At 45.0% G+C, this 10242-nt stretch overlaps 1 pseudogene; it reads right to left on the bottom strand.

The window, feature by feature from the left end:
* Nucleotides 1–6617: 6617 nt before the first annotated feature.
* Nucleotides 6618–7363, bottom strand: LOC132004253 (large ribosomal subunit protein uL11-like; annotated as a pseudogene).
* Between the last annotated feature and the right edge of the window lie 2879 nt (nt 7364–10242).

Raw genomic sequence — 10242 nt, 5'->3', positions numbered from 1 at the left:
GCTGTAATGTAGGTGTCTTATTGCATACAGCCATTTTCAAGTTTTTCTGAGGCCTTAAAAGATTTTATATTTTAGGGGCGCCTGGGTGGCTCCATTGGTTAAGCGGCTGCCTTCAGCTCAGGTCATGATCCCAGGATCCTGGGATCCAGTCCTGCATTGGGCTCTCTGATCAGCAGAGAGTCTGCTTCTCCCTCTGCCCATCCCCCCTGCTCATGGTCTCTCATTTGCTTTCTTTCAAATAAATAAAATCTTAAAAAAAAAATTATCTTTAAAAAAAAAAAAAAGAAAGAAACAACAAAGAGTCCAATGAGGATGTCAGGAGCAGGCTTTGGGAGTGGTGTGGTGTACTTTTTCATCATCTAGGGATGCTAGTTGGCCCCTATTTCTATTTATAGAGCCACACAGGGAGGCCTCCAGCAGCTGAGGGGCTCCCCATACACACCCCCAACCATTAGAGCTTCAATTTGGACTCAAAACATGGGGCTCTCGCTGGCCCAGTCACAGCGGGCCCTGCTGCACTCACATCGCCCCTTTTGGCCTTCACACGAAGGTGAACACAGATCAGGGAAACCAGGTGTTCTGAAGATACACAGGGGCAGGAAGTACCCATGGCTGTTTCCTGGTCTATAAAATGAGGATGCTACTCACAACGTTGTTATGAGGATGAAATTAAATAATAGTTGTGCAGGGGGGCGCCTGGGTGGCTCAGTGGGTTAAAGCCTCTGCCTTCGGCTCATGTCATGATCTCAGGATCCTGGGATCGAGTCCCACATCGGGCTCTCTGCTCAGCAGGGAGCCTGCTTCCTCCTCTCTCTCTGCCTGCCTCTCTGCCTATGTGATCTCTCTCTCTCAAATAAATAAATAAATTCTTTAAAATAAAAAAAAAAAATAGTTGTGCAGGGCTCAGCACAGTGTCTGGTGTGGAAAAGTACACGATCAATGTTGGCCATCATGCTAATAATAGCTAATGCTATTATTCAAAAATTTTTTTAATTTAAATTTTGAGGATGATGATGATGATTCCTAACTTTAAGGAATTTGAAGTCTTGTGGGCCTGGCTCACAGTCACTAGTTCTTCCCAAACATCCAAAATAGAGATACAGGGGCAGGTGATGTTAAAAAAATAATAATAATAATCATGTGGGACGCCTGGGTGGCCCCGTCAGTTAGCGCCCAACTCTCAATTTCAGCTCAGGTCACAATCTCAGGGTCCTGGGATTGAGTCCTGTGTCAGGCTCCATGCTTGATGGGAGTCTGCTTGAGATTTCTCTCGCTCTCTGCCTCTCCCCCAGCTCATGCATGCTCTTTCTCTCAAATAAATAAATCTTGAAAAGAAGAAAAGGTAATCATGTACATGGGCTCTAGAAAATAGGGAGCCAAAGCATAAGTACACTTGCCAGTCATTTACCCAACAAGATTCACAGATATTTTTATTCGTGTGTTTGTTGAGCTTCTATTTTGTTCCATGATTTTCACTAAGCATGGCTTCGATGGGATCTAATGGGGGGCAAAAATCTCTAGCTGAAAAAAAAAAACAACAAACCACAACCAAACACCCATTAAGACACTAAGATCTAGCAAGGAGCATAGAAAAAGTCAACTCCTCTCAAAACCATCCTCTTTCTTTCTTCCTCAGATGGGCTTCTGAATATTAACTAGTTTACTTTTCCAAGGACTTTAGGGCCAGGAAGTAGAAACCCTATAAGGATGGTTATTCTGAATCATTTCCCAGACTCTGGGCTTCCATGAAAAGTTAAGTTTTTACTTAACTTACAAAGATGAAAACCATCTCTCTCTCTGTCTGCCTCTCTGTCTGCTGTGATCTCTCTCTCTGTCAAATAAATAAATCTTAAAAAAAAAAAAAAAAGATGAAAACCAGACTCAGCCCTGATATTTGACCCCACTAAGGGGCAGACAGCCTGTGAGAGCCACTCCATGCACATACATGTACAAGTTAAATATTTTTGAGCATATCCTGGGTGACAGGCCCTGGCCTAGGTAGAGGAAATACAACTATGAGTCCGAGAGGATGGTCCTTACTTTTTGGTGGGGAAGAGACACATCACCAAAGGATTACATAAATAGTCATGCAACAACAAATTGTGATAAGTACCCTGTAGGCAAAATTTCAGAGTCTATGAGGTCATGTAATGGGGACACTGACTAAGTTGAGGGAGTCAGGGAAGGTTTTTGTAAGACCACACTTGAGCTGTGATCTTAAGGATGAGTAGTGGTTGACTGTGTGAAGAAGGGAGGAAGGAGTGTGTCAGGCAGAGAGAAGACTGTAGATAAAGGCCCAAAGGAAGGAGGGAGCAAAGCCTGGCTCCCTGCTTCCTGAGATCTTGTGAGAAATATATGAGCTAATACCTATAATATTCAATAAATATTAGCTGATTGACCAATCAGTAAAAACTAGAATTTAGTAAGCCCTTGTTATGTTCTAGGAACTTATTTTTTAAGGTTTTATTTATTTATTTGACAGATTGAGAGAGATCACAAGTAGGCAGAGAGGCAGAGAGAGAGAGAGGAAGAAGCAGGCTCCCCACTGAGCAGAGAGCCCGATGTGGGACTCAATCCCAGGATCCTGAGATCATGACCTGAGCCGAAGGCAGAGGCTTAACCCACTGAGCCACCCAGGCACCGCTGTTCTAGAAACTTCTAAAATGTGTGAATAAGGTTAATGAACACTAGCAGCTATAACACAGGACTCCCACATCTCTGTGGCTTAACACGACGAAGAATCATTTCTCCCTCACTTCTCAATGGGTTGGGCAGCCGTCCTGGGCAGTCTCCTCCAAACAGCGATTCAAGGATCTAGGCTCCTTCTAGCTTATGGCTCCATAACTCCCCCTTTTTGAGGGCCTCCTCAAAATTCTCCCTTAGATCTTTTCTATACGAGTGCCATGCAAGTGCCCCACTGGGTGGGTGCCTGGGTAGCTTGGGCAGTTAACCATCTGCCTTCAGCTCAGGTCATGATCTTGGGGTCCTGGGATTGAGCCCTAGTGTTGAGCTCTGCACTCAGCAGGGAGTCTGCTTTTCCTTCTGTCCCTTCCCCTGCTCGTACACTCTCTCTCTTTCTCTCTCCCTCTCTCCAATAAATACATACATAACTAAAATCTTTAAAAAATTTAAAAAAGCCAGGTACCCAACTAGGAAGGAAAGAGGGTGTGAATGTTTGCGTAAAGCATTCTGTGGCTTATAAGAGGTATACATCACATCCGCCCTCACTCACCTGGCTAGAATCCCATCACAGGTGGTTCCATTTATATTGAAATGTCTTAATAATCTAGGGGGTGAGGCATGGAAGGAGATATTCGTGTTATTCAAAGGGAGTTAGAAGGAGGTTGAGAAACTGCATAAGGTTAGGGGGTAATTTACAAGGGTGTGAATTTACACGGAGAAAAAAAAATAAAGGAACAGGCAACATTCCTTCTCCACTTTCTTCCCCCAAGCTAACCACATGTCATGTTTTCTAAATGTGATGGAAATTTCCTCTCCAATCTCGACTTTGGCCTAGACAGGAATGAGAAGACCAGGAATTGTAGGCAAACAGAGGATGCTTTCAAATAATAGAAAGTTGCTTAGAATATAGGGGAGAAGTCCTCAAAAGCCAAATGGAGTGCTTTAGGCAATGCCCAGATTTATGTTGAGATGTTACAAAGTGTTCTGGGAGGCTGGAGAGCCCAAATAAGCACCTGAAGCACTCGGTTTCCAGAACCGAGTTTCCGCAAAGGGAGACGCAGCTAGGTCATTTGAGAAGTGGGATGTGACCCGGGATGGGGTTTGAAAGTTCCCAGTGGCGAGAGGAGACAATGAGTAATAAAAGTCGACAGGTTTACGTATTTTACCCGCTTTTAATCATCACAGGATTCCTAAGGAACGTGCGCCCCTGTTGGTCCCATCCACCGGAAGTCACACTGCTGGTACCTAAGTGGCCAAGCTGGGATTTGAATGGTCCTTCTGACCCCAGAGTCCAAGCGAGAGTAGGTGTGCCTAAGCTCCATGAAGACTTCCATGAAGACTTTATTAAACTCTGGTATTTATGCAGTGGAAATGCACACACAGAATAGTTAATTACTTCTCTTAACAGTCTGGGCGTTAAACATTTTTTCTTTACCTCTGCTGGGCTCCCTCTCCTAGAGAGAAACTTTGCATCTCTAAGGACAATCTGCTCGTCTCACTTGGACAGCTTGGCGAGGAGAACTGCTAAGTCCTGGAAAGCTCCTCCTTACGGCCAAGGAGAGCCAAGTGAAAAGTTGGTTCTGTTTCTCCCCCCTCAAAGAGAGTGACAGTTCATTTAATTCCAGCAGTAAACCAGCTTCCAGGGAGAAAGGACTGTTTAAAGGTCTGCGTCAATTACACAGTGATTATGAAATTCATGATATGACTAATCCAGGGGCTGAACCTATCATTATCTGACATAATCCAAGAATATACAGTTTAACAGGCTCTTCACCTCCCATTAAAGAGAAGTCAGTTTGTGTCTGTGCTACACTACAGACGACTTCTCTCTTTTCTTAAAGCTCTTCACTTTATTAAAGGCGGTAAACATTTATCCAACAATTTCTGACTTAAACTCAGTGTCCTGGAAGCTACATGGGCTATTTTTCGTGGCCAGCTCAAGGCTTGGGAATTCCAAGGTGCTGCTTGATACAATTTAAATTATCACAAAGGCCTTTGACCTTGAAGACTTCCCTTTAGTGATTTACATATCCTCTCCTGCACTTAGTGTCTATGATTAGATTACAGGCCATCCTGACTAGCCCTTAAATTCCTGAAGCATTCCTCCTTTATTTATTTTTAGACATTTTTATCATTTCTTTTCCCTTAAGAGGACTCTGTAAATGGTAACTAAAATCTATTGGTAATAAGCACCTATAAACATGTCAGTTTTTTTTTTAAGTTTTAAAAAAAAACTTATTTATTTGACAGAGATTACAAGTAGGCAGAGAGGCAGGCAGAGACAGGGGTGGGGGGGGGAGCAGACTCCCCGCTGAGCAGAGAGCCCGATGCGGGGCTCGATTCCAGGACCCTCGGATCATAACCTGAGCCAAAGACAGAGGCTTTAACCCACTGAGCCACCCAGGCAGGTGCACCAAACATGTCAGTTTTTTTTTTTTAATCAGAAAGCAAGAAATTATTGCCCCAATTCTGTTCTTGACATCGTTTTTGGAGAGAAGTCTGAGAAATCTCTGAAAACTCTCATCCCCTTTTAGAGAAAAATGTCTGGGGTTCCTATGCACTGAGAGCCAGGTTTGGGGTCCTCGTCCGGGCTCCCCCCACCTAAGCTGATGGGACTGGCACCCTATTCAAAAGCTGCCCTCAACAGGCTGGATGGCAGCCAATTAAATGTCCTGCTACAAGAACTTGCCAGAAAAGGAGTGTCTTGTGCAGGGTGGTGCCTGGCTGACTCAGTTTGACCGCTAGAGACATTAAGGTAATCGGAAAAAAGAGGAAGTATAAAGGTGGAAATCCAGAGTCTGGAGCAAAAGGCAGCGGCTGTTGAGAGGCTGGCAAGATAATCAGGCATCCGTGTTGTATCCCAAATGTCAGTAGATTTTCTTGATCTCCTAGCCTCTCCTTTCTCTGCGTAACCTGCTAGGAAGCCCCCACCGACTGAGGAAGCACACCAGAGCTCTGTCTCACCACCTGTAGTAGGCTGAATAGGATCCCCCCCAACAACCCCCACCCCAGTATGTCCATATCCAAATCCCCAAAACTATCAATGTTACTTTATATGGCAAAAGGGATTGTCAAGAGGTGATAAGAGATTTAGATGGAGAAGCCATCTTGGATTAGTCAGGTGGGTAATCCTGAGTAACCCAGGTAATCCTGAGTTCTTGTAAGAAGCAGGATGAGTCGGGCCAGGAGTAGGAAATAGGGCCATGGAAACAACAGGTTGAAGGGCTGAAACAATGGGTGTGGATAAGGGGCAAGGAGGCAAGGAATGTAGGCAGCCTGGAACAGCAGACAAGCTGAGGAAATGGATTCTCCCTGAAAGCCTCCAGAAGGAACCAGCCCTTCCAACACTTGGCTATATCCCAGTGAACTATAAGATAACAAATTAGTGCTGTTAAGGGGCGCCTGGGTGGCTCAGTCGGTTAAGCATCTGCCTTTGGCTCGGGTCATGATCCTGGGTCCTGGGATTGAGTCCCCCAACGGGCTCCCTGCTTAACAAAGAGGCTGCTTCTCCCTCTCCCACTCCCGCTGCCTGTGCTCTCTTGTTTTCTCTCTGTCAAAGAAATAAATAAAATCTCTTAAAAAAAAAAAAAAAGATAACTGGGGCGCCGGGGTGGCTCAGTGGGTTAAGCCTCTCTTCCTTTGGCTCAGGTCATGATCTCAGGGTTCTGGGATAGAGACCCACATCAGGCTCTCTGCTTGGCAGGGAGCCTGCTTCCCTCTCTCTCTCCCTGCCTCTCTGCCTACTTGTGGTCTCTCTCTCTGTCAAATAAATAAATAAAATCTTAAAAATATATATAACAAATTAGCACTGTTTTAAGTCAATTTGTTACAGCAGCAATAAAAAACTGACTAGGCCAGGGGTCTAGCATTTGCATGCTTGAGTTTTATTTTGGTTGTCAAATGATCCCTTATTGAAATATTTTCTTTCGTTATTCTTAACTAGCAGGGCATCCCACGGCCCCACTGTTGAGGTCACCTGTGGGGTTGGGAGGGTGATGGTATCAACATTGCAGCGCACAGACTGGGCAGTCCTTGGGGGCTGTCAGTGCTTCCAGAGAGTTCTCTGGCTGAAGATTGGTGCCGCATCTGTCGGGCATTGCTGATAATCTCATCAAAAGTGATGTTTTAATCTCATCAAAAGTGATGTTTCCGGGGCACCTGGGTGGCTCAGTGGGTTAAGCCGCTGCCTTCGGCTCTGGTCATGATCTCAGGGTCCTGGGATCGAGTCCCGCATCGGGCTCTCTGCTCAGCGGGGAGCCTGCTTCCTCCTCTCTCTCTCTCTGCCTGCCTCTCTGCCTACTTGTGATCTCTCTCTGTCAAAAAAAAAAAAAAAAAGTGATGTTTCCACTGTGCTTCTTTTTTTTTTTTTTTCCTGCTTCTTTCAGTCTCTTGGCAGTTCCTTGGGGGCTTTGATAAGCAGGACAGAGGCGGAAGGTCCCACTTCAGTTTGGGCCTGTCTGTTGTGAATGGCCAGTTTCACGGTCATCCTCAGACCTTTCCAATCTCCAGTTGCCTTGGCCACGTCATCAGCAGCCTTTTCTGGAGACAGCCCCAGGGGGCCGATCTCTGGAGCCAGAGCAGAAGTGGCACTGACTTCACTACCGGTGCACTTCGGGTACACGACTTTGATCTCCTTGGGGTCAAACTTAGGCGGCCTGGGGAAGGCAGCTGGTGTAGGATGAACCCGGGTTCAGGACAACCGAGCACAGTCTGTGTGCTCTATTCTTGAGGAGGACAGGAAGTAAGTAACTTAAGCACTTGATGGTTCCGCCTATTAGCTGAATATTGAGGCAAGTTCCCTGATCTGTTCAGAAGAGGTCATTACATTTTGCCAGGAGTTTAGAAGAGGAAACAGAGAAAATTAAGAAATTAAAGAAAAATGACAAGAGAAGTGGCAATGGGGCCACGGTCACGCAGAGAACATGCCATGAGAGCAGTGTGTGTAGGGAGAAAGAATTTGACATTATGATGCAAAACCAACAAGAACAAAGGCAGATGAGAACCAGGTACAACTGAAGCCCATCGTCAGCCAGGCTCTCGCCTGCACACAGTCATTTCTCATTAATTCAAAATCCATCTGGAGCTAGATCTCAGTGCTCTTCTTAATTACTTCTTTCAAGATATTTTCATAATTGTAATTGAACATACCCCTCTGGGTGCCACCCTAGAAGCGAATATGGTAATGACCATACATAGCACACTGAGCTTACCTGCACACCTTTCAACTCTCCCATTACAGTTTAGAGGGAACACTCTGACAGGGAGGCTCACCTGTCATCCTTCATAAAGACCCAAGTGAGAATTCTCTTCTGTGAAACTTCTCATTTCATCAGTTCCTTCTGCCTATTCCTCACAGAAGTCGGGCCATAGGGGTACTCGGGTGGCTCAGCCGATTGTCTGCGTTCGGCTCAGGTCATGATCTCCGGGGTGCTGGGATGGAGCCCTGTGTCAGGCTCCCTCCTTGGTGGGGAGTCTGCTTCTCCCTCTCCCTCCATGTTCTCTCAGTCTCTCTCTCTCTCTCTCTCGAATAAATAAATAAATAAATAAATAAAATCTTAAAAAAAAAAAAAAAAAGTCTTGCTACCAAAAAGAAAATTAAGCCCTTAGGGAAAAACAAAAACACATGCACACACAAAAACAGACAAAAAACCCAAATAGGTTTCCATTCATGTGGCATCTTTCAGGATGATTGCATTTTGAAGGCATGGACAAGGTTTTTATACATGCTGTTCATTTTCCCTTAGTGGTCTGGATATTTAATAAAGAAAGCTTTTGGGGCACCTGGGTGGCTCAGTCAGTTAAGCAACTGCCTTCAGCTCAGGTCATGAACCTGGAGTCCCAGGATTGAGTCTCACCTCAGGCTCCCAGCTCCACAGGGAGTCTGCTTCTCCCTCCGCTACCCTCTCATGCTCTCCCTTACTCACTCTCTCTTTCAAATAAATAAATAAAATCTTTTAAAACATAAAAAATAAAATAAAAAAGCTTTTGACTGAGGTGTTTTGGATCATTCTGTTGATTACTGTATTGGTCATTTTTATAATTACTGTGTTCTCAGTTGCAGATAACAGAATCCACATTGGCCAGTTTTCATAGAACACGATTAGAGCAGAGTCTTAGGTAGTTTATTTGTTTTTTTACTTTTTTATTTTTAAAATATTTTATTTATTTATTTGACAGGGAGAGAGCACAAGCAAGGGGGAGTAGCAGGAAGAGGGAAAAGCAGACTTCCGGCAGAGCAGGACCCCGGGACCATGACCTGAGCCGAAGGCAGACACTTAACCGACTGAGCCACTCAGGGACCCCGAGTCTTAGACAGTTTAAACGATTTCCAGGAGTGACAGGGAAACAGGTTAGGACACCCGACAGCTGGAAGAGTCCCAGGAGAAATACCTGATCAGGAACATTATGGCTCCCGTGGAAACCCATTGCTGCTACTCTCCACTCAATACCTATGATGCTAGAGGCAGGACCCTGGAATATCTACCAAAGCTTCTTCACCATCATACTTGCAAAAAGATGGATTCACCCCTCCATTTGAATCCCCTTCGCAGCTGGGGCACATGGGCATCGGTTCACCAGGAGCTGGGTCACACGCAGAACTTTCTCTATAAGAGAGTCCAGGCACTGGAGTGGGGGTTGTGTGGGCCCATCTGTGGAACCCAGGCACCGTATCTACTTCTGGCAATTTGTGTGGAAGAATGGTGGTCATCATGAGGGTCACAAGGAGAGTGATATCTAGCATTTTTTGGAGTGCTTTCTGCATCTAGCACCATGCTGAATATTTTATGTGCTTTGATATGCATAATCCTCAAAGCAACACTATGAAGTAGGTACTATTTATATCCTTGCATGATGCAAGAGAGTTAATTAACTGGTCCAAGTCTCATAGTAAGTCGAGTTGGGATTCAAACTCACGTCTGTTTAAAATCAAAGTCTGTTTTCAGCTAGTGTGTTGATGATAGTGGCTTCATTATTCTCTTTTTAGTCAGTCTGTGAAGGCCGGCTTGACAAGCTAATTTGCCTCTCCCCAGTTTCTAGAAGGCTTCTGCAAACAGTGGGATGCTGTTACTGGTGTAACTGGGAAAAGAAATTGAAATTCTGAATGTAAAATGCAAAGGAAGGGGGTACATTCGACCTGTCTGGGTTAGGTTACCTTTGTGTCAGATGTAAGGTGACCAGCCAATGACAAGAGATGCACCGAATGGAAAAAGTCAGCTAAAAGAATGTCCCTCCGAAGAGGATGGAAAAAGCATTAAATTCCTGTATCAGGTACAGTCTGCGTAGGTTACTTTATATGAAGGCGGGGCAGAGCTTAAAAAGACTAAACGTAACTCTAGGCAAAACTTAAATGATTTTCTTCCCTTCTTTAATTTCTAATCCAGGCAGACAGGACAGGACAAGTAGTTGCCCAAAGATCCTGCTGCCTTTGGAGCCTCCAGGCTGAGCTGCAAGTGTAATTAACATCCCAAGGTGTGAATTATTTCCCTGCGGTATGTGCCCCACAGCATCTGACTGTGATCACAAAAGCTGAGCTGCGGCTCTCTCCATGGAAAGTGTACA

Source organism: Mustela nigripes, chromosome 16, assembly GCF_022355385.1.
Source record: "Mustela nigripes isolate SB6536 chromosome 16, MUSNIG.SB6536, whole genome shotgun sequence".
Lineage (NCBI taxonomy): Eukaryota > Metazoa > Chordata > Mammalia > Carnivora > Mustelidae > Mustela > Mustela nigripes.
Note: the sequence above shows the minus strand (reverse complement) of the source record. Positions and strands in the feature narration are given on the sequence as shown.